The following is an 18,765-nucleotide window of genomic DNA, read 5'->3' as shown; positions in this document are numbered from 1 at the left end:
GGTATTTCTGTTAGAGCAGCACGAGGTGACTAAGACACCATCCACTGTGGTATTTCTGTTAGAGCAGCACTATGTGGCTAAGACATCATCCACTTGTGGTATTTCTGTTACAGCAGCACTAGGTGACTGAGACACCATCCAATTGTTTTATTTCTGTTAGAGCAGCATTAGGTGACTAAGACACCATCCACTTGTGGTATTTCTGTTAGAGCAGCACTAGGTGACTAAGTCACCATCCACTGTGGTATTTCTGTTAGAGCAGCACGAAGTGACTAAGACACCACCCACTTGTGGTATTTCTGTTAGAGCACCACTAGGTGGCTAAGACTTCATCCACTTGTGGTATTTCTGTTAGAGCAGCACTAGGTGACTGAGACACCATGCACTGTGGTATTTCTGTTAGAGCAGCACTGGGTGACTGAGACACCATCCACTTGTGGTATTTCTGTTAGAGCAGCACTAGGTGGCTAAGACATCATCCAGATGCGGCATTTCTGTTAGAGCAGCACTAGGTGACTAAGCCACCATCCACTGTGGTATTTCTGTTAGAGCCTCACTAGGTGACTAAGACTCCATCCACTTGTGGTATTTCTGTTAGAGGAGCACTAGGTGACTAAGTCACCATCCACTGTGGTATTTCTGTTAGAGCAGCACGAAGTGACTAAGACACCATCCACTTGTGGTATTTCTGTTAGAGCACCACTAGGTGGCTAAGACATCATCCATTTGTGGTATTTCTGTTAGAGCAGCAGTAGGTGACTGAGAAAACATCCACTTGTGGTATTTCTGTTAGAGCAGCACTAGGTGACTAAGTCACCATCCACTGTGGTAGTTCTGTTAGAGCTACACTAGGGGACTAAGACACCATCCACTTTTGGTATTTCTGTTAGAGCAGCACTAGGTGACTAAGACACCATCCACTGTGGTATTTCTGTTAGAGCAGCACTAGGTGACTAAGACTCCATCCACTTGTGGTATTTCTGTTAGAGGAGCACTAGGTGACTAAGTCACCATCCACTGTGGTATTTCTGTTAGAGCAGCACGAAGTGACTAAGACACCATCCACTTGTGGTATTTCTGTTAGAGCACCACTAGGTGGCTAAGACATCATCCACTGGTGGTATTTCTGTTAGAGGAGCACTAGGTGACTGAGAAAACATCCACTTGTGGTATTTCTGTTAGAGCAGCACTAGGTGACTAAGTCACCATCCACTGTGGTAGTTCTGTTAGAGCTACACTAGGGGACTAAGACACCATCCACTTTTGGTATTTCTGTTAGAGCAGCTCTAGGTGACTAAGACACCATCCACTGTGGTATTTCTGTTAGAGCACCACTAGGTGACTAAGACACCATCCACTTGTGGTATTTCTGTTAGAGCACCACTAGGTGACTAAGACACCATCCACTTGTGGTGTTTCTGTTAGAGCAGCACTAGGTGACTAAGACACCATCTACTTGTGGTCTTTCTGTTAGAGCAGCACTGGTGACTAAGACATCATCCTCTTGTGGTATTTCTGTTAGAGCAGCACTAGGTGACTGAGACATCATCCACTTGTGGTATTTCTGTTAGAGCAGCAGTAGGTGACTAAGACACCATCCACTTGTGGTATTTCTGTTAGAGCAGCACTAGGTGACTAAGACACCATCCACTTGTGGTATTTCTGTTAGAGCAGCACTCGGTGGCTAAGACATCATCCACTTGTGGTATTTCTGTTAGAGGAACACTAGGTGACTGAGACACCATCCTCTTGTGGTATTTCTGTTAGAGCAGCACTAGGTGACTAAGTCACCATCCACTGCGGTATTTCTGTTAGAGCAGCACGAAGTGACTAAGACACCATCCACTTGTGGTATTTCTGTTAGAGCACCACTAGGTGACTAAGTCACCATCCACTGTGGTATTTCTGTTAGAGCAGCACTAGGTGACTAAGACACCATCAACTTGTGGTATTTCTGTTAGAGTATCACTCGGTGACTAAGACACCATCCACTTGTGGTATTTCTGTTAGAGCAGCACTAGGAGGCTAAGACATCATCCACTTGTGGTATTTCTGTTAGAGCAGCACTAGGTGACTAAAACATCTTCCACTTGTGGTATTTCTGTTAGAGCAGCACTAGGTGACTGAGACAACATCCACTTGTGGTATTTCTGTTAGAGCATCACTAGGTGACTGAGACTCCCTCCACTTGTGGTATTTCTGTTAGAGCAGCACTAGGTGACTAAGTCACCATCCTCTGTGGTATTTCTGTTAGAGCAGCACTAGGTGACTAAGACACCATCCACTTGTGGTATTTCTGTTAGAGTACCACTCGGTGACTAAGACACCATCCACTTGTGGTATTTCTGTTAGAGCAGCACTAGGTGGCTAAGACATCATCCACTTGTGGTATTTCTGTTAGAGCAGCACTAGGTGACTAAGACATCTTCCACTTGTGGTATTTCTGTTAGAGCAGCACTAGGTGACTGAGACACCATGCACTGTGGTATTTCTGTTAGAGCAGCACTGGGTGACTGAGACACCATCCAGTTGTGGTATTTCTGTTAGAGCAGCACTAGGTGGCTAAGACATCATCCAGATGCGGCATTTCTGTTAGAGCAGCACTAGGTGACTAAGACACCATCCACTGTGGTATTTCTGTTAGAGCAGCACTAGGTGACTAAGACTCCATCCACTTGTGGTATTTCTGTTAGAGGAGCACTAGGTGACTAAGTCACCATCCACTGTGGTATTTCTGTTAGAGCAGCACGAAGTGACTAAGACACCATCCACTTGTGGTATTTCTGTTAGAGCACCACTAGGTGGCTAAGACATCATCCACTTGTGGTATTTCTGTTAGAGCAGCAGTAGGTGACTGAGAAAATATCCACTTGTGGTATTTCTGTTAGAGCAGCACTAGGTGACTAAGTCACCATCCACTGTGGTAGTTCTGTTAGAGCTACACTAGGGGACTTAGACACAATCAACTGTGGTATTTCTGTTAGAGCAGCACTAGGTGACTAAGACTCCATCCACTTGTGGTATTTCTGTTAGAGCAGCACTAGGTGACTAAGTCAGCATCCACTGTGGTATTTCTGTTAGAGCAGCACTAGGTGACTAAGACACCATCCACTTGTGGTATTTCTGTTGGAGCACCACTCGGTGACTAAGACACCATCCACTTGTGGTATTTCTGTTAGAGCAGCACTAGGTGGCTAAGACATCATCCACTTGTGGTATTTCTGTTAGAGCAGCACTAGGTGACTAAGACATCTTCCACTTGTGGTATTTCTGTTAGAGCAGCACTAGGTGACTGAGACACCATGCACTGTGGTATTTCTGTTAGAGCAGCACTGGGTGACTGAGACACCATCCACTTGTGGTATTTCCGTTAGAGCAGCACTAGGTGACTAAGACTTCATCCACTTGTGGTATTTCTGTTAGAGCAGCACTAGGTGACTGAGACACCATCCACTTGTGGTATTTCTGTTAGAGCAGCACTAGGTTACTGAGACACCATCCACTTGCGGTGTTTCTGTTAGAGTAGCACTAGGTGCCTAAGACTCCATCCACTGTGGTATTTCTGTTAGAGCAGCACTAGGTGACTAAGACACCATCCACTTGTGGTATTTCTGTTAGAGCAGCACTAGGTGACTAAGACACCATCCACTGTGGTATTTCTGTTATAGTAGCAGATGTGACTCAGACATCATCCACTTGTGGTATTTCTGTTAGAACAGCACTAGGTGACTGAGACACCATCCACTGTGGTATTTCTGTTAGAGCAGCACTAGGTGACTGAGACACCATCCAGTTGTGGTATTTTTGTTAGAGCAGCACTAGGTGGCTAAGACATCATCCACTTGTGGTATTTCTGTTAGAGCAGCACTAGGTGGCGAAGACATCATCCACTTGTGGTATTTCTGTTAGAGCAGCACTAGGTGACTAAGACACCATCCACTGTGGTATTTCTTTTAGAGCAGCACTGGGTGACTGAGACACAATCCACTTGTGGTATTTCTGTTAGAGCAGCACTAGGTGGCTAAGACATCATCCACTTGTGGAATTTCTGTTAGAGCAGCACTAGGTGACTAAGACACCATCCACTTGTGTTATTTCTGTTAGAGCAGCACTAGGTGACTAAGACTCCATCCACTTGTGGTATTTCTGTTAGAGCAGCACTAGGTGACTAAGTCACCATCCACTTGTGGTATTTCTGTTAGAGCAGCACTAGGTGACTAAGTCACCATCCACTGTGGTATTTCTGTTAGAGCAGCACGAGGTGACTCAGACACTATCGACTTGTGGTATTTCTGTTAGAGCAGCACTAGGTGGCTAAGACATCATCCACTTGTGGTATTTCTGTTAGAGTAGCACTAGGTGACTGAGACACTATCCACTTGTGGTATTTCTGTTAGAGCAGCACTAGGTGGCTAAGACATCATGCACTTGTGGTATTTCTGTTAGAGCAGCACTAGGTGACTACGACATCATCCACTTGTGGTATTTCTGTTATAGCAGCACTAGGTGAGTAAGACATCATCCACTTGTGGTATTTCTGTTAGAGCAGCACTAGGGGGCTAAGACATCATCCAGTTGTGGCATTTCTGTTAGAGCCGCACTAGGTGACTAAGACACCATCCTCTGTTGTATTTCTGTTAGAGCAGCACTAGGTGACTAAGACTCCATCCACTTGTGGTATTTCTGTTAGAGGAGCCCTAGGTGACTAAGTCACCATCCACCGTGGTATTTCTGTTAGAGCAGCACGAAGTGAGTAAGACACCATCCACTTGTGGTATTTCTGTTAGAGCACCACTAGGTGGCTAAGACATCATCCACTTGTGGTATTTCTGTTAGAGCAGCACTAGGTGACTGAGACAACATCCACTTGTGGTATTCCTGTTAGAGCAGCACTAGGTGACTAAGACACCATCCACTTGTGGTATTTCTGTTAGAGCAGCACTAGGTGACTAAGTCACCATCCAATGTGGTAGTTCTGTTAGAGCTACACTAGTGGACTAAGACATCATCCACTTTTGGTATTTTTGTTAGAGCACCACTAGGTGACTAAGACACCATCTATTTTTGGTCTTTCTGTTAGAGCAGCACTGGTGACTAAGACATCATCCACTTGTGGTATTTCTGTTAGAGCAGCACTAGGTGACTGAGACACCATCCACTTGTGGTATTTCTGTTAGAGCAGCACTAGGTGACTAAGACACCATCCACTTGTGGTATTTCTGTTAGAGCAGCACTAGGTGACTAAGACAACATCCACTGTGGTATTTCTGTTAGAGCAGCACTAGGTGACTAAGACACCATCCACTTGTGGTATTTCTGTTAGAGCAGCACTAGGTGACTAAGACACCATCCACTTGTGGTATTTCTGTTAGAGGAGCACTAGGTGACTAAGACATCATCCACTGTGGTATTTCTGTTAGAGTAGCACTAGGTGACTAAGACACCATCCACTTTTTGTATTTCTGTTAGAGCAGCACTAGGTGACTAAGACACCATCCACTGTGGTATTTCTGTTAGAGCGGCACTAGGTGACTAAGACACCATCCACTTGTGGTATTTCTGTTATAGCAGCACTAGGTGCCTATGACATCATCCACTTGTGGTATTTCTGTTAGAGCACCACTAGGTGACAAAGACACCATCCACTTGTGGTATTTCTGTTAGAGCAGCACTAGGTGACTAAGTCACCATCCACTTGTGGTATTTCTGTTAGAGCAGCACTAGGTGACTAAGTCACCATCCACTGTGGTATTTCTGTTAGAGCAGCACGCGGTGACTCAGACACTATCGACTTGTGGTATTTCTGTTAGAGCAGCACTAGGTGGCTGAGACATCATCCACTTGTGGTATTTCTGTTAGAGTAGCACTAGGTGACTGAGACACCATCCACTCGTGGTTTTCCTGTTAGAGCAGCACCAGGTGGCTAAAACATCATCCACTTGTGGTATTTCTGTTAGAGCAGCACTAGGTGACTAAGACACCATCCACTTGTGGTATTTCTGTTATAGCAGCACTAGGTGACTAAGACACCATCCACTGTGGTATTTCTGTTATGGTAGCAGATGTGACTCAGACATCATCCACTTGTGGTATTTCTGTTAGAACAGCACTAGGTGACTGAGACACCATCCACTGTGGTATTTCTGTTAGAGCAGCACTAGGTGACTGAGACACCATCCACTTGTGGTATTTCTGTTAGAGCAGCACTAGGTGGCTAAGACATCATCCACTTGTGGAATTTCTGTTAGAGCAGCACTAGGTGACTAAGATACCATCCACTGTGGTATTTCTGTTAGAGCAGCACTAGGTGACTAAGACTCCATCCACTTGTGGTATTTCTGTTAGAGGAGCCCTAGGTGACTAAGTCACCATCCACCGTGGTATTTCTGCTAGAGCAGCACGAAGTGAGTAAGACACCATCCACTTGTGGTATTTCTGTTAGAGCACCACTAGGTGGCTAAGACATCATCCACTTGTGGTATTTCTGTTAGAGCAGCACTAGGTGACTGAGACAACATCCACTTGTGGTATTCCTGTTAGAGCAGCACTAGGTGACTAAGATACCATTCACTTGTGGTATTTCTGTTAGAGCAGCACTAGGTGACTAAGTCACCAACCAATGTGGTAGTTCTGTTAGAGCTACACTAGGGGACTAAGACACCATCCACTTTTGGTATTTTTGTTAGAGCACCACTAGGTGGCGAAGACATCATCCACTTGTGGTATTTCTGTTAGAGCAGCCCTAGGTGACTAAGACACCATCCACTGTGGTATTTCTGTTAGAGCAGCACTGGGTGACTGAGACACCATCCACTTGTGGTATTTGTGTTAGAGCAGCACTAGGTGGCTAAGACATCATCCACTTGTGGAATTTCTGTTAGAGCAGCACTAGGTGACTAAGACTCCATCCACTTGTGGTATTTCTGTTAGAGCAGCACTAGGTGACTAAGTCACCATCCACTTGTGGTATTTCTGTTAGAGCAGCACTAGGTGACTAAGTCACCATCCACTGTGGTATTTCTGTTAGAGCAGCACGAGGTGACTGAGACACTATCGACTTGTGGTATTTCTGTTAGAGCAGCACTAGGTGGCTAAGACATCATCCACTTGTGGTAATTCTGTTAGAGTAGCACTAGGTGACTGAGACACCATCCACTTGTGGTATTTCTGTTAGAGCAGCACTAGGTGGCTAAGACATCATCCACTTGTGGTATTTCTGTTAGAGCAGCACTAGGTGACTAAGACACCATCCCCTTGTGGTATTTCTGTTAGAGCAGCACTAGGTGAGTAAGACATCATCCACTTGTGGTATTTCTGTTAGAGCAGCACTAGGTGACTAAGACATCATCCACTTGTGGTATTTCTGTTAGAGCAGCACTAGGTGACTGAGACACCATGCACTGTGGTATTTCTGTTAGAGCAGCACTGGGTGACTGAGACACCATCCACTTGTGGTATTTCTGTTAGAGCAGCACTAGGGGGCTAAGACATCATCCACTTGTGGCATTTCTGTTAGAGCAGCACTAGGTGACTAAGACACCATCCACTGTGGTATTTCTGTTAGAGCAGCACTAGGTGACTAAGACTCCATCCACTTGTGGTATTTCTGTTAGAGGAGCCCTAGGTGACTAAGTCACCATCCACCGTGGTATTTCTGTTAGAGCAGCACGAAGTGAGTAAGACACCATCCACTTGTGGTATTTCTGTTAGAGCACCACTAGGTGGCTAAGACATCATCCACTTGTGGTATTTCTGTTAGAGCAGCACTAGGTGACTGAGACAACATCCACTTGTGGTATTCCTGTTAGAGCAGCACTAGGTGACTAAGACACCATCCACTTGTGGTATTTCTGTTAGAGCAGCACTAGGTGACTAAGTCACCATCCACTGTGGTAGTTCTGTTAGAGCTACACTAGGGGACTAAGACACCATCCACTTTTGGTATTTCTGTTAGAGCAGCACTAGGTGACTAAGACACCATCCACTGTGGTATTACTGTTAGAGCAGCACTAGGTGGTTAAGACACCATCCCCTTGTGGTATTTCTGTTAGAGCACCACTAGGTGACTAAGACACCATCCACTTGTGGTGTTTCTGTTAGAGCAGCACTAGGTGACTAAGACACCATCTACTTTTGGTCTTTCTGTTAGAGCAGCACTGGTGACTAAGACATCATCCACTTGTGGTATTTCTGTTAGAGCAGCACTAGGTGACTGAGACACCATCCACTTGTGGTATTTCTGTTAGAGCAGCACTAGGTGACTAAGACACCATCCACTTGTGGTATTTCTGTTAGAGCAGCACTAGGTGACTAAGACAACATCCACTTGTGGTATTTCTGTTAGAGGAGCACTAGGTGACTAAGACACCATCAACTGTGGTATTTCTGTTAGAGCAGCACTAGGTGAGTAAGACACCATCCACTTTTGGTATTACTGTTAGAGCAGCATTAGGTGACTAAGACACCATCCACTGTGGTATTTCTGTTAGAGCGGCACTAGGTGACTAAGACACCATCCACTTGTGGTATTTCTGTTATACCAGCACTAGGTGACTAAGACATCATCCACTTGTGGTAATTCTGTTAGAGCACCACTCGGTGACAAAGACACCATCCACTTGTGGTGTTTCTGTTAGAGCAGCACTAGGTGACTAAGACACCATCTATTTGTGGTCTTTCTGTTAGAGCAGCACTGGTGACTAAGACATCATCCACTTGTGGTATTTCTGTTAGAGCAGCACTAGGTGACTGAGACACCATCCACTTGTGGTATTTCTGTTAGAGCAGCACTAGGTGACTAAGACACCATCCACTTGTGGAATTTCTGTTAGAGCAGCACTAGGTGACTAAGACACCATCCACTTGTGGTATTTCTGTTAGAGGAGCACTAGGTGACTAAGACACCATCCACTGTGGTATTTCTGTTAGAGAAGCACTAGGTAACTAAGACACCATCCACTTGTGGTATTTCTGTTAGAGCAGCACTAGGTGACTAAGACACCATCCACTTGTGGTATTTCTGTTAGAGGAGCACTAGGTGACTAAGACATCATCCACTGTGGTATTTCTGTTAGAGCAGCACTGGGTGACTAAGACACCATCAACTTTTGGTATTTCTGTTAGAGCAGCATTGGGTGACTAAGACACCATCCACTGTGGTATTTCTGTTAGAGCGGCACTAAGTGACTAAGACACCATCCACTTGTAGTATTTCTGTTATAGCAGCACTAGGTGCCCAAGACATCATCCACTTGTGGTATTTCTGTTAGAGCACCACTAGGTGACAAAGACACCATCCACTTGTGGTATTTCTGTTAGAGCAGCACTAGGTGACTAAGTCACCATCCACTTGTGGTATTTCTGTTAGAGCAGCACTAGGTGACTAAGTCACCATCCACTGTGGTATTTCTGTTAGAGCAGCACGCAGTGACTCAGACACTATCGACTTGTGGTATTTCTGTTAGAGCAGCACTAGGTGGCTGAGACATCATCCACTTGTGGTATTTCTGTTAGAGTAGCACTAGGTGACTGAGACACCATCCACTTGTGGTTTTTCTGTTAGAGCAGCACCAGGTGGCTAAGACATCATCCACTTGTGGTATTTCTGTTAGAGCAGCACTAGGTGACTAAGACACCATCCACTTGTGGTATTTCTGTTATAGTAGCACTAGGTGACTAAGACACCATCCACTGTGGTATTTCTGTTATAGTAGCAGATGTGACTCAGACATCATCCACTTGTGGTATTTCTGTTAGAACAGCACTAGGTGACTGAGACACCATCCACTGTGGTATTTCTGTTAGAGCATCACTAGGTGACTGAGACACCATCCACTTGTGGTATTTCTGTTAGAGCAACACTAGGCGGCTAAGACATCATCCACTTGTGGTATTTCTGTTAGAGCAGCACGAGGTGACTCAGACACTATCGACTTGTGGTATTTCTGTTAGAGCAGCACTAGGTGGCTAAGACATCATCCACTTGTGGTATTTCTGTTAGAGTAGCACTAGGTGACTGAGACACCATCCACTTGTGGTATTTCTGTTAGAGCAGCACTAGGTGGCTTAGACATCATCCACTTGTGGTATTTCTGTTAGAGCAGCACTAGGTGACTACGACACCATCCACTTGTGGTATTTCTGTTAGAGCAGCACTAGGTGAGTAAGACATCATCCACTTTTGGTATTTCTGTTAGAGCAGCACTAGGTGACTAAGACATCATCCACTTGTGGTATTTCTGTTAGAGCAGCACTAGGTGACTGAGACACCATGCACTCTGGTATTTCTGTTAGAGCAGCCCTGGGTGACTGAGACACCATCCACTTGTGGTATTTCTGTTAGAGCAGCACTAGGGGGCTAAGACATCATCCACTTGTGGCATTTCTGTTAGAGCAGCACTAGGTGACTAAGACACCATCCACTGTGGTATTTCTGTTAGAGCAGCACTAGGTGACTAAGACTCCATCCACTTGTGGTATTTCTGTTAGAGGAGCCCTAGGTGACTAAGTCACCATCCACCGTGGTATTTCTGTTAGAGCAGCACGAAGTGAGTAAGACACCATCCACTTGTGGTATTTCTGTTAGAGCACCACTAGGTGGCTAAGACATCGTCCACTTGTGGTATTTCTGTTAGAGCAGCACTAGGTGACTGAGACAACATCCACTTGTGGTATTCCTGTTAGAGCAGCACTAGGTGACTAAGACACCATCCACTTGTGGTATTTCTGTTAGAGCAGCACTAGGTGACTAAGTCACCATCCACTGTGGTAGTTCTGTTAGAGCTACACTAGGGGACTAAGACACCATCCACTTTTGGTATTTCTGTTAGAGCAGCACTAGGTGACTAAGACACCATCCACTGTGGTATTTCTGTTAGAGCAGCACTAGGTGGTTAAGACACCATCCCCTTGTGGTATTTCTGTTAGAGCACCACTAGGTGACTAAGACACCATCCACTTGTGGTGTTTCTGTTAGAGCAGCACTAGGTGACTAAGACACCATCTACTTTTGGTCTTTCTGTTAGAGCAGCACTGGTGACTAAGACATCATCCACTTGTGGTATTTCTGTTAGAGCAGCACTAGGTGACTGAGACACCATCCACTTGTGGTATTTCTGTTAGAGCAGCACTAGGTGACTAAGACACCATCCACTTGTGGTATTTCTGTTAGAGCAGCACTAGGTGACTAAGACAACATCCACTTGTGGTATTTCTGTTAGAGGAGCACTAGGTGACTAAGACACCATCAACTGTGGTATTTCTGTTAGAGCAGCACTAGGTGAGTAAGACACCATCCACTTTTGGTATTACTGTTAGAGCAGCATTAGGTGACTAAGACACCATCCACTGTGGTATTTCTGTTAGAGCGGCACTAGGTGACTAAGACACCATCCACTTGTGGTATTTCTGTTAGAGCACCACTAGGTGACAAAGACACCATCCACTTGTGGTGTTTTTGTTAGAGCAGCACTAGGTGACTAAGACACCATCTACTTGTGGTCTTTCTGTTAGAGCAGCACTGGTGACTAAGACATCATCCACTTGTGGTATTTCTGTTAGAGCAGCACTAGGTGACTGAGACACCATCCTCTTGTGGTATTTCTGTTAGAGCAGCACTAGGTGACTAAGACACCATCCACTTGTGGAATTTCTGTTAGAGCAGGACTAGGTGACTAAGACACCATCCACTTGTGGTATTTCTGTTAGAGGAGCACTAGGTGACTAAGACACCATCCACTGTGGTATTTCTGTTAGAGAAGCACTAGGTAACTAAGACACCATCCACTTGTGGTATTTCTGTTAGAGCAGCACTAGGTGACTAAGACACCATCCACTTGTGGTATTTCTGTTAGAGGAGCACTAGGTGACTAAGACATCATCCACTGTGGTATTTCTGTTAGAGCAGCACTGGGTGACTAAGACACCATCCACTTTTGGTATTTCTGTTAGAGCAGCATTGGGTGACTAAGACACCATCCACTGTGGTATTTCTGTTAGAGCGGCACTAGGTGACTAAGACACCATCCACTTGTAGTATTTCTGTTATAGCAGCACTAGGTGCCTAAGACATCATCCACTTGTGGTATTTCTGTTAGAGTACCACTAGGTGACAAAGACACCATCCACTTGTGGTATTTCTGTTAGAGCAGCACTAGGTGACTAAGTCACCATCCACTTGTGGTATTTCTGTTAGAGCAGCACTAGGTGACTAAGTCACCATCCACTGTGGTATTTCTGTTAGAGCAGCACGCAGTGACTCAGACACTATCGACTTGTGGTATTTCTGTTAGAGCAGCACTAGGTGGCTGAGACATCATCCACTTGTGGTATTTCTGTTAGAGTAGCACTAGGAGACTGAGACATCATCCACTTGTGGTTTTTCTGTTAGAGCAGCACAAGGTGGCTAAGACATCATCCACTTGTGGTATTTCTGTTAGAGCAGCACTAGGTGACTAAGACACCATCCACTTGTGGTATTTCTGTTATAGCAGCACTAGGTGACTAAGACACCATCCACTGTGGTATTTCTGTTATAGTAGCAGATGTGACTCAGACATCATCCACTTGTGGTATTTCTGTTAGAGCAGCACTAGGTGGCGAAGACATCATCCACTTGTGGTATTTCTGTTAGAGCAGCACTAGGTGACTAAGACACCATCCACTGTGGTATTTCTGTTAGAGCAGCACTGGGTGACTGAGACACCATCCACTTGTGGTATTTCTGTTAGAGCAGCACTAGGTGGCTAAGACATCATCCACTTGTGGAATTTCTGTTAGAGCAGCTCTAGGTGACTAAGACTCCATCCACTTGTGGTATTTCTGTTAGAGCAGCACTAGGTGACTAAGTCACCATCCACTTGTGGTATTTCTGTTAGAGCAGCACTAGGTGACTAAGTCACCATCCACTGTGGTATTTCCGTTAGAGCAGCACGAGGTGACTGAGACACTATCGAGTTGTGGTATTTCTGTTAGAGCAGCACTAGGTGGCTAAGACATCATCAACTTTTGGTAATTCTGTTAGAGTAGCACTAGGTGACTGAGACACCATCCACTTGTGGTATTTCTGTTAGAGCAGCACTAGGTGGCTAAGACATCATCCACTTGTGGTATTTCTGTTAGAGCAGCACTAGGTGACTACGACACCATCCACTTGTGGTATTTCTGTTAGAGCAGCACTAGGTGACTGAGACACCATGCACTGTGGTATTTGTGTTAGAGCAGCACTGGGTGACTGAGACACCATCCACTTGTGGCATTTCTGTTAGAGCAGCACTAGGGGGCTAAGACATCATCCACTTGTGGCATTTCTGTTAGAGCAGCACTAGGTGACTAAGACACCATCCACTGTGGTATTTCTGTTATAGTAGCAGATGTGACTCAGACATCATCCACTTGTGGTATTTCTGTTAGAACAGCACTAGGTGACTGAGACACCATCCACTGTGGTATTTCTGTTAGAGCATCACTAGGTGACTGAGACACCATCCACTTGTGGTATTTCTGTTAGAGCAACACTAGGCGGCTAAGACATCATCCACTTGTGGTATTTCTGTTAGAGCAGCACGAGGTGACTCAGACACTATCGACTTGTGGTATTTCTGTTAGAGCAGCACTAGGTGGCTAAGACATCATCCACTTGTGGTATTTCTGTTATACCAGCACTAGGTGACTAAGACATCATCCACTTGTGGTAATTCTGTTAGAGCACCACTCGGTGACAAAGACACCATCCACTTGTGGTGTTTCTGTTAGAGCAGCACTAGGTGACTAAGACACCATCTATTTGTGGTCTTTCTGTTAGAGCAGCACTGGTGACTAAGACATCATCCACTTGTGGTATTTCTGTTAGAGCAGCACTAGGTGACTGAGACACCATCCACTTGTGGTATTTCTGTTAGAGCAGCACTAGGTGACTAAGACACCATCCACTTGTGGAATTTCTGTTAGAGCAGCACTAGGTGACTAAGACACCATCCACTTGTGGTATTTCTGTTAGAGGAGCACTAGGTGACTAAGACACCATCCACTGTGGTATTTCTGTTAGAGAAGCACTAGGTAACTAAGACACCATCCACTTGTGGTATTTCTGTTAGAGCAGCACTAGGTGACTAAGACACCATCCACTTGTGGTATTTCTGTTAGAGGAGCACTAGGTGACTAAGACATCATCCACTGTGGTATTTCTGTTAGAGCAGCACTGGGTGACTAAGACACCATCAACTTTTGGTATTTCTGTTAGAGCAGCATTGGGTGACTAAGACACCATCCACTGTGGTATTTCTGTTAGAGCGGCACTAAGTGACTAAGACACCATCCACTTGTAGTATTTCTGTTATAGCAGCACTAGGTGCCCAAGACATCATCCACTTGTGGTATTTCTGTTAGAGCACCACTAGGTGACAAAGACACCATCCACTTGTGGTATTTCTGTTAGAGCAGCACTAGGTGACTAAGTCACCATCCACTTGTGGTATTTCTGTTAGAGCAGCACTAGGTGACTAAGTCACCATCCACTGTGGTATTTCTGTTAGAGCAGCACGCAGTGACTCAGACACTATCGACTTGTGGTATTTCTGTTAGAGCAGCACTAGGTGGCTGAGACATCATCCACTTGTGGTATTTCTGTTAGAGTAGCACTAGGTGACTGAGACACCATCCACTTGTGGTTTTTCTGTTAGAGCAGCACCAGGTGGCTAAGACATCATCCACTTGTGGTATTTCTGTTAGAGCAGCACTAGGTGACTAAGACACCATCCACTTGTGGTATTTCTGTTATAGTAGCACTAGGTGACTAAGACACCATCCACTGTGGTATTTCTGTTATAGTAGCAGATGTGACTCAGACATCATCCACTTGTGGTATTTCTGTTAGAACAGCACTAGGTGACTGAGACACCATCCACTGTGGTATTTCTGTTAGAGCATCACTAGGTGACTGAGACACCATCCACTTGTGGTATTTCTGTTAGAGCAACACTAGGCGGCTAAGACATCATCCACTTGTGGTATTTCTGTTAGAGCAGCACGAGGTGACTCAGACACTATCGACTTGTGGTATTTCTGTTAGAGCAGCACTAGGTGGCTAAGACATCATCCACTTGTGGTATTTCTGTTAGAGTAGCACTAGGTGACTGAGACACCATCCACTTGTGGTATTTCTGTTAGAGCAGCACTAGGTGGCTTAGACATCATCCACTTGTGGTATTTCTGTTAGAGCAGCACTAGGTGACTACGACACCATCCACTTGTGGTATTTCTGTTAGAGCAGCACTAGGTGAGTAAGACATCATCCACTTTTGGTATTTCTGTTAGAGCAGCACTAGGTGACTAAGACATCATCCACTTGTGGTATTTCTGTTAGAGCAGCACTAGGTGACTGAGACACCATGCACTCTGGTATTTCTGTTAGAGCAGCCCTGGGTGACTGAGACACCATCCACTTGTGGTATTTCTGTTAGAGCAGCACTAGGGGGCTAAGACATCATCCACTTGTGGCATTTCTGTTAGAGCAGCACTAGGTGACTAAGACACCATCCACTGTGGTATTTCTGTTAGAGCAGCACTAGGTGACTAAGACTCCATCCACTTGTGGTATTTCTGTTAGAGGAGCCCTAGGTGACTAAGTCACCATCCACCGTGGTATTTCTGTTAGAGCAGCACGAAGTGAGTAAGACACCATCCACTTGTGGTATTTCTGTTAGAGCACCACTAGGTGGCTAAGACATCGTCCACTTGTGGTATTTCTGTTAGAGCAGCACTAGGTGACTGAGACAACATCCACCTGTGGTATTCCTGTTAGAGCAGCACTAGGTGACTAAGACACCATCCACTTGTGGTATTTCTGTTAGAGCAGCACTAGGTGACTAAGTCACCATCCACTGTGGTAGTTCTGTTAGAGCTACACTAGGGGACTAAGACACCATCCACTTTTGGTATTTCTGTTAGAGCAGCACTAGGTGACTAAGACACCATCCACTGTGGTATTTCTGTTAGAGCAGCACTAGGTGGTTAAGACACCATCCCCTTGTGGTATTTCTGTTAGAGCACCACTAGGTGACTAAGACACCATCCACTTGTGGTGTTTCTGTTAGAGCAGCACTAGGTGACTAAGACACCATCTACTTTTGGTCTTTCTGTTAGAGCAGCACTGGTGACTAAGACATCATCCACTTGTGGTATTTCTGTTAGAGCAGCACTAGGTGACTGAGACACCATCCACTTGTGGTATTTCTGTTAGAGCAGCACTAGGTGACTAAGACACCATCCACTTGTGGTATTTCTGTTAGAGCAGCACTAGGTGACTAAGACAACATCCACTTGTGGTATTTCTGTTAGAGGAGCACTAGGTGACTAAGACACCATCAACTGTGGTATTTCTGTTAGAGCAGCACTAGGTGAGTAAGACACCATCCACTTTTGGTATTACTGTTAGAGCAGCATTAGGTGACTAAGACACCATCCACTGTGGTATTTCTGTTAGAGCGGCACTAGGTGACTAAGACACCATCCACTTGTGGTATTTCTGTTAGAGCACCACTAGGTGACAAAGACACCATCCACTTGTGGTGTTTTTGTTAGAGCAGCACTAGGTGACTAAGACACCATCTACTTGTGGTCTTTCTGTTAGAGCAGCACTGGTGACTAAGACATCATCCACTTGTGGTATTTCTGTTAGAGCAGCACTAGGTGACTGAGACACCATCCTCTTGTGGTATTTCTGTTAGAGCAGCACTAGGTGACTAAGACACCATCCACTTGTGGAATTTCTGTTAGAGCAGGACTAGGTGACTAAGACACCATCCACTTGTGGTATTTCTGTTAGAGGAGCACTAGGTGACTAAGACACCATCCACTGTGGTATTTCTGTTAGAGAAGCACTAGGTAACTAAGACACCATCCACTTGTGGTATTTCTGTTAGAGCAGCACTAGGTGACTAAGACACCATCCACTTGTGGTATTTCTGTTAGAGGAGCACTAGGTGACTAAGACATCATCCACTGTGGTATTTCTGTTAGAGCAGCACTGGGTGACTAAGACACCATCCACTTTTGGTATTTCTGTTAGAGCAGCATTGGGTGACTAAGACACCATCCACTGTGGTATTTCTGTTAGAGCGGCACTAGGTGACTAAGACACCATCCACTTGTAGTATTTCTGTTATAGCAGCACTAGGTGCCTAAGACATCATCCACTTGTGGTATTTCTGTTAGAGTACCACTAGGTGACAAAGACACCATCCACTTGTGGTATTTCTGTTAGAGCAGCACTAGGTGACTAAGTCACCATCCACTTGTGGTATTTCTGTTAGAGCAGCACTAGGTGACTAAGTCACCATCCACTGTGGTATTTCTGTTAGAGCAGCACGCAGTGACTCAGACACTATCGACTTGTGGTATTTCTGTTAGAGCAGCACTAGGTGGCTGAGACATCATCCACTTGTGGTATTTCTGTTAGAGTAGCACTAGGAGACTGAGACATCATCCACTTGTGGTTTTTCTGTTAGAGCAGCACAAGGTGGCTAAGACATCATCCACTTGTGGTATTTCTGTTAGAGCAGCACTAGGTGACTAAGACACCATCCACTTGTGGTATTTCTGTTATAGCAGCACTAGGTGACTAAGACACCATCCACTGTGGTATTTCTGTTATAGTAGCAGATGTGACTCAGACATCATCCACTTGTGGTATTTCTGTTAGAGCAGCACTAGGTGGCGAAGACATCATCCACTTGTGGTATTTCTGTTAGAGCAGCACTAGGTGACTAAGACACCATCCACTGTGGTATTTCTGTTAGAGCAGCACTGGGTGACTGAGACACCATCCACTTGTGGTATTTCTGTTAGAGCAGCACTAGGTGGCTAAGACATCATCCACTTGTGGAATTTCTGTTAGAGCAGCTCTAGGTGACTAAGACTCCATCCACTTGTGGTATTTCTGTTAGAGCAGCACTAGGTGACTAAGTCACCATCCACTTGTGGTATTTCTGTTAGAGCAGCACTAGGTGACTAAGTCACCATCCACTGTGGTATTTCCGTTAGAGCAGCACGAGGTGACTGAGACACTATCGAGTTGTGGTATTTCTGTTAGAGCAGCACTAGGTGGCTAAGACATCATCAACTTTTGGTAATTCTGTTAGAGTAGCACTAGGTGACTGAGACACCATCCACTTGTGGTATTTCTGTTAGAGCAGCACTAGGTGGCTAAGACATCATCCACTTGTGGTATTTCTGTTAGAGCAGCACTAGGTGACTACGACACCATCCACTTGTGGTATTTCTGTTAGAGCAGCACTAGGTGACTGAGACACCATGCACTGTGGTATTTGTGTTAGAGCAGCACTGGGTGACTGAGACACCATCCACTTGTGGCATTTCTGTTAGAGCAGCACTAGGGGGCTAAGACATCATCCACTTGTGGCATTTCTGTTAGAGCAGCACTAGGTGACTAAGACACCATCCACTGTGGTATTTCTGTTATAGTAGCAGATGTGACTCAGACATCATCCACTTGTGGTATTTCTGTTAGAACAGCACTAGGTGACTGAGACACCATCCACTGTGGTATTTCTGTTAGAGCATCACTAGGTGACTGAGACACCATCCACTTGTGGTATTTCTGTTAGAGCAACACTAGGCGGCTAAGACATCATCCACTTGTGGTATTTCTGTTAGAGCAGCACGAGGTGACTCAGACACTATCGACTTGTGGTATTTCTGTTAGAGCAGCACTAGGTGGCTAAGACATCATCCACTTGTGGTATTTCT

This window comes from Elephas maximus, chromosome 8, assembly GCF_024166365.1.
Source record: "Elephas maximus indicus isolate mEleMax1 chromosome 8, mEleMax1 primary haplotype, whole genome shotgun sequence".
In the NCBI taxonomy this organism is placed as follows: domain Eukaryota; kingdom Metazoa; phylum Chordata; class Mammalia; order Proboscidea; family Elephantidae; genus Elephas; species Elephas maximus.
This window is presented reverse-complemented; position numbering follows the sequence as displayed.